Source organism: Prosopis cineraria, unplaced genomic scaffold (assembly GCF_029017545.1).
Source record: "Prosopis cineraria cultivar Desert tree isolate PC_DT_omini unplaced genomic scaffold, ASM2901754v1 PC955, whole genome shotgun sequence".
Classification (NCBI taxonomy): Eukaryota; Viridiplantae; Streptophyta; class Magnoliopsida; order Fabales; family Fabaceae; genus Prosopis; species Prosopis cineraria.
Window position 1 is genome coordinate 2,185 of NW_026556280.1, and position 7,336 is coordinate 9,520.

General features: G+C 33.4%; 1 pseudogene; it reads right to left on the reverse strand.

Annotated features, from left to right (window-relative positions):
* Positions 1-870: 870 nt before the first annotated feature.
* Positions 871-5,093, reverse strand: LOC129298901 (alpha-L-arabinofuranosidase 1-like; annotated as a pseudogene).
* Positions 5,094-7,336: the final 2,243 nt, after the last annotated feature.

Below are 7,336 nucleotides of genomic sequence, written 5' to 3' on the forward strand. Positions count from 1 at the left end.
CTTTGGAAGTTCACATGAAGCCACTAAATTTGGAGGAAGTACGAGGCTCTTAGTGGGGCGACCATTCTCATATATTCGTGCTTGGCTTCCTGTCTGCCTTCAATTATTTTATGTTTTAAATTAATTTAAAAATTTGAAGAACAATTCATAAGAATACTACGTAAATCGGATATATAGAATTTCTAAGAGAAGAAACAACAAGAAAGAATATCTGTCCATGTCTTATGATAAAAGAAATAAATTTTGTAAAAAAAGAAATGAAGTTTTGAAAAAGTTAAGGATGATTATTTTATCTTTTAAAATTAATATAGTTCTTTCAAGAAAAAAAAAATCACCTAATGTTGTTTTTAAGAAGATACATTGAGTAGCTCACATTATTTTTCGATGCACTTTCCATATGATATGAAGAGCGCTCTTAAGGTTAAAACCAGACACACAATAACTACCGGTTTCAATCACATTTATGTGTCTAACGAACCATTTTCTGAGAAAGTTTATAAAATTTTGAAATCTCATATAAATATTTTTTTTTTGGAAAGCCAATGTTTTATTTCATTTATTGAAATAATTAATCACTTAACTTTATTTTCTTCCACGTCATTGGAATAAAAAGACAAATTGTGTTTAATGATTCCGTCTTGATCGAAAACGCAATGATTTTTGAGTATAAGCTTCAAGAGGAAGAATTGTAAAGATAAATAATAAAATAACTCGTACGAAAGGGATAAAAAAAGTGTTAATAACTCGTACACTTTACTGCTTAATTGATGCTTTACATTGAATATTGACAACAAGGGGGAAACAAATACTAAATTTGCTCTTACATTTTTGCACTTACATATTCTAGTTCTATCCAATATGTGAACAATTTCACACGCACACGCACACGTTTATATGTATACTCAAGTTGGTTGATCACTTTGGAAATTCAAATGAAGCCACTGAATTTGGAGGAAGCACGACGGTCATAATGGGGCCAGCATTCTCAAGTAGACCCACTTGCGGTACAACCTGCACATTCGAGGCGCAAAAACTCGCATAACATGTTGACTTTTGAATGAGCATTTCACAAGGAGAATGACAATTAAGGACCTTCTAAGAACATTAATCATAATTACAGACCATGAAATTTAAAATCTCAGTTAAGGACCATAGTCCTTAATTGTAATAAAAAAATGTAATTTGTGAGGTGGGATTTACTAACACGATTTGAAAATTCACCAACCCAACTTGAGAAAATTATTAACGTATATTGTGAAAACATGAAACCCTACTTGGGAATAGAATGTTTAACAAAAAGTGCCCATGAAAATTACTAACTAGACTTGAAAAAATTTCTGAACGTATATTGTGAAAAAATGAAACCCTACTTGAGAATCAATTATTTAATAAAAAGTGACTTATCCAAATTGGTGTTTTTTGTTAAACAATCGATTCTCAAGTGAAGTTTCATATTTTCATAATATACGTTTGAAATTTTTTCAAGTCGAGCTAGTGAATTCTCAAGTAGTGGTGCTTTTTGTTAAACAATTGATTTCAAGTGGGGTTTTATGTTTTTACAATATACATTACAAATTTTCTCAAGTTGGGTTAGTGATTTTCAAGTGACAATAGTAAATTTCACCTTACAAACTACATTTTTTTAATCACAATTAAAGACCATGGTCCTTAACTGGAATTTCAAAATTTTATGATCCGTAATTGGGATTAATGTTCTTAAAAGATCCTTAATTGTCATTCTCCCATTTCACAACTACTAGCTAGGTGGTCCTTCTTTATTATGTGAAATCTAAAACGTGATTCAAATGCATGTTCTATACATATCACTAGTGGTTATAGAGTTAACATCTTACAGTCGGGGCCGCTGTGTTGCACAAAATTTAAGAAACACGGTGTTCAAGAACTGTCGATAGTGTGGCTGGTTGATGATTTCATTTCCTAATTATTTTACATCGTTTAAAATGTCCATGATTTAATTATAAGTGAAAGATGAAACAATATCTAAAACAACATAAAGTTATACCTTCTTGGGATTATCAAAGGAATTCTCATCCTTGACATTGGTAGATGTGAGCAATGTAAAAGTTGATCCTGAAAGATTCGCCCTCGAGTCCATGCCGTCAATGGTAATGCCAAGGGTCGCCATCTGGTCATCAAAGTTCACAACCTAAGGAGATAGATGGGATTTCAAATGAGTATAACCTCTTTAGTATTCGATTAACTCGAGCATATGTGATGGATCATCCATGCATTACCTTGATTCTCAGATAACTCCTTTTGCTCTCCTGATTTTCCCAAACAATTGCCGACGCGACAATTGAAGCCGGGGCTTCAAGTGTTGAGTTAATGTATGTAGCTCCGCTTGATTGTGAGAAGAGTTGTTGTAACCAATAGCTTGGAATTCCATAACTCCGATATGAGTCGAATACAATAGCGTCTGGTATCCACCTATACATCCACACAAGATCGCACAATCTCAATCTTGTGTTATACAAGTGCGTAAACATGGAAAAAGCCCAAAAAGAAAATAATTAAGCATATTACTTCTTGTCATTTATATTTACAAAAAGTGGCGCATAGCAGACCATCCCAACAACATCACTGCATTGGAGCAAGAAAGGATATTCGTCAGCACATGAGAATTGCGTAAGTTGTAAACCAACTAAATGATATCATTAAGAAAATTTGACAATCAAGAGAACGATGAACCTGTTCTTTTCCAATCCCATAAGGAACGCGGCTTCACCCAAGGCAGACAAGAGGGTTCCAAAACCAGCATCTTGTTGCCAAACAGCATACTCGCTTACGAATGCTTTTGGACCAGCACGGTTCAAAGAATTGAATTTGTTATACATTGAGAAGATACCCCTAGAGCTTGTATAAACATGGAAATCAAACAGATCCGCTGGATGATCTAATGGAGCAGTGGTAGCATCACAGTTTGAGATTATTTGAATATCTGGATAATGATGCTTTATGGCATTATAGAACTTAAGGTAGTTTCCTTGGTAGTTATACATCCCACAGTCCTCATTTCCAATAGCAACGTATCGTAGATCAAAGGGTTCGGGGTGTCCCAGAGAAGCCCTTATCCTGCCCCATCTTGATGTGAGAGGACCTCTTGCAAACTCAGTCCCATCTAGAGCTTCCTACAAACACCAATGCAAACATGTTCAATCCAACAAGAAAAGGAATAACGATTGATTTAAGAACATCATATGAAGTTGAGAAGGCTAAATTATACTTGTACGAAAGGCCATATGTCAGTTGTATTGATTTCTTCATGACGACTAATGCCGGCGTTAAATACCCATAGTGGTAAGGCACCAAGGTCTTCTGCGAGCTGCTCAAATAGAAAAAAAAATGTAACAACATGTGGACTAATATGTGTGTGTATGAGCAAGGCCAACTCAATGAAGAGACAAACAATTGAAAAGCACATACTTGAAGAAACTCCAAAAAGCCAAAGCCATCATCAGTCCAATAGCCCCATATATCATTAAAGTGACCTGGTCTCTTCTCCCATGGTCCGACGGTATCCTTCCACCTATATGCATTTCTCAAATGATCTCCTTCAACATAAGTACCACCTAATACAATTGAAAGGACTAGTGAATTTTAAGGACGTCACATTGAACAATCATTTTAAAGAAGTTCCTTAATATACACTACACTACATATGCCTACCTGGAAATCGAAGAAATTTTGGTTTTAAGTCCGCAACCATCTGATAAAGGTCCTTCCGAAATCCATGTCCCTAATGGGGATAACAAATGAAAAATAAGCCTTGTCAAACTAGGTAAGAGGAAACACCAAATAGAAAAAAAATCTCTTCAAGCGTGCACTTTAGGTTAAGAGGACGAAAGAAAGGAAGGTAGCCCCACCTCTACCGATGTGTGTCCCGCAGGGGTGGGGCATACCTTTTCCTCTTATATGGTCGAAGATATCATTTCAAACATGACATACATTGTATGTGTCCATGGGCATAGCTGAGACTTGGTCTAGCCAAATGTCTCCTTTTCGAGTCGTCGTAATCTGGAGGCTTGAATTATAGTCTGATCTTGTGGCTTCAAGAACCGTCTCCATCCTTCTCCACTTCGCAACACGCTTTGCAGAAGCCCTACATACATAAATCATCCATTATACTTTGTATGCATGCTACTTTATGTATGCTAAATATGAGAAGCATGGCAATTAATCTAGGAGAAAGTGTCTCAGATCAATATATAACCTGATGTTAGATGATGCTAATTCTTGACCATTTGCTCCTGTGAATGAAACTTTCAGATCAATTGACCTCGACGAACGGACAAAGAAGACCACTCTGTATTTCTCCCCTTGCTCAATATTCTATAAAGGAATAAGATTAATCACTTTGGATTTAAAATACTGCAATCATGTAACAGCATATAACCAAAGGTTTAAAATTTATAGCCTCTTACCATGCCCCAGAAACCAGGGTTAGAGAGACCGACTCCTTGAGGGCATTTATTGGGAGAATGACAAAGGACATGCAGTTTCACAGCAACCTTATTGCGAGGAAAGCAAGAAGCAAGTTCAGTAGTCACGTGTATATTTGACCCATCTCCAATAATTGTCCATGGAGAAATACTTGAAGGAACCATTGCACCCCCAGCTTCAAAACCTTAACAAATTAATGCAAAATTCACGTTTAATTATCTGAATATGATATTAAAAGAAAGCCCGGCTCCAAAACCTTAACACATTAATATAAATTCATGTTTAATTATCTGAATATGATATTTAAAGAAAAGTACGTAGTGTCGGAGAGGAACATAAGATTTATAATCACCTCTATTGTTCACAAGTTCTGCCCATAGCCCTCCAGACCCAGCATGATTAATCTCCTATAAAACAAATGGTTAACTACCAGAGTGATACACAGTTGCACACAAAAACATACAAACTTTAGTATCGCGCTGCATATTCACCTCAAAAAATGCACCAAAAAAATGTTCAGGAATAGGCCTTCCGGATCGAACATCCACATGCAGCGTCGCATTGAGGGCATTGCATTGAGAAGAAATGGCTAATAGCACGAGCAAAAGAGCACAAGCTTTGTGCGGTGACATTTTTATGAATTGTCCAACACCAACGTTTCTATTTCTTTCGACACGTGCTTGCAAGTTTATATAACCTTGGCCCGGAACTAAGTATAGGCTTATTTTTGTTGAGAGACAGGTTATCCGAGATATCGTTTACATGTATGCCTAAACAGATATGATCTTACGTGCCCCCCAACTATTTCCGACACAATGCCAGCAACAATGTTAGCTTTGGCATTTTAGACAACGGGGCTCCTAGATCTAATTTTAGTATTCAAAACAAATTCAAAGCAAATTTTTGTTGTTGCAGTTCTTAGCTTGCAATATCCAAATTTCAATGATGTCACGAATACCTACCAAAAAGGATTATGGAATTACATGGGAAGTGTGAACCATATTGCTTGAAACTTTTTTTTGTTACAATTCATACCGAAGTCTGAATATAGATGACTTCGGAGGAACTAAGGAGCTTAAATCTATCTTAAGAAACTTCTTTGGCATCCCTCAGACATCTAGAAATGAATTATATCTCAGAATCTTATAATATGTTAACCTTGCGAGTCTTTTGATATTGTGAGCTCCTATTTTTTTTAGGGACGTAAAAACAATTATATATGCATCTTTATTTACTTCATTTGACTAAGAAATCAAAAGTACATTAATTGAAATCAGTCCCTTCTTTAATACATTTAATTTGTCTCCTTAGCATTGTTCTTCCCGTTCTATTTGGCTGAATAGAAAATTCCAAACTTGCAACTCCACTTTAACGTGTTTATTGCATCATTAACATACTTTCATGGTACCCGTGTGACAAATATAATATTGACAGAAACTTCTTTTGATAGAAGAAATTCTTAGGTTGATTAGATTCCACCATGTTATTTGTGATTTATCCAATAAAAACATGATATTTAGATGGTATTAAATATAAATTACTTTTGATATTAATTATAGTAAAGAGAAAAAAAGGTGAGAAATTAAATTTTCATCTTTTATAAGAATAAAATTAATTAAAAAAAGTTACACAATATTTTATTTAAATTGCTTGGAGCATTTTAATTGGACAGACCATGAATGACGTTGTGCACCTAGTCTACCTAAGTATTTCTCTTTTTGATAGACATTAATCTCAAATATTGTTATCATTTATTTATTATATTTAATTTTTATTTAAATTAAATCTGGGTGTGAATAATATTCCTCATTAGTATTATTTTTTAAATATACACATGAAATTTTGAATGATTCTAATTTTTTTTTTTGGATATGCAGCTCATAGGTCATTTTGATTAGGACTAGTTCTGATTTTTCATGTATATGACTTTTTAGAATTTCTAGAATTTTTTTTTGTCATGTTTCAAGTATACTTTTCCCTCATCAAAATTATCTATTTAGAGAAGATAAATATAGATGTAAGAAAACTTTTCACCGTAACCATCATCTTAAATTGCTAAATTAAAATACAATTTTGAATTTATTTATAAATGGATATTGTATTTATCTTTGAATTTTTTAATATTATAATTTATATATTTTTAAATTTTTATATCATCATGCTTGGCTTATTCTTGGTCTTCCTCTATTTTTGTTATAAATTTAATTTAAAAATTTGAAGAACAATTCATTAAAATTATTCACGAACAACTTCAAGAGCATTTTCATGTCTACATTTTTTGTAGATGTTCTTTTTATAATATGTGGGTCGACCTGTTTCTTCTCATAAATTGAGTATAGACTTATTTGTATTGAGACAGGTTACCTGAGATATATATACTTTACGTGCATGCCTGAGGGATATGATGTTACGTGTCCCCCAATTATTTCCAACAATCATATCAACTTTGGTATTTTAAGCAATGAGGCTCCTCAATCTATATTTAGTATTGATGACAAATTTAAAGGAAATTTTTTTAGTTTCAATACTTTCAATATCCAATTTTGAATAAGGTCACTAAGAGAGCTAATATCCTTGTGCATAGCATGGGCAAAAAAATCTTGTTTTCCAACCAAATTAAAACTCAAATAAAAAAAAACCTTGTGGGAAAAATTAGTTCAATAATTATTACAAAAATAAAAATATAATCCAAAATTGTGGAAATAACTTTCTTAAGAGTACAAAATTGTCAACAAATAATATTATTCAATAAAAATCAAATTAATATAAAATCATCATTAAAAACACGCAACATAATATGGGATTAAGACATATAAAAATAAAGACTTATTAGTACTGATATTAGAACTACTTATCCTTTCAACTACATTTCTAC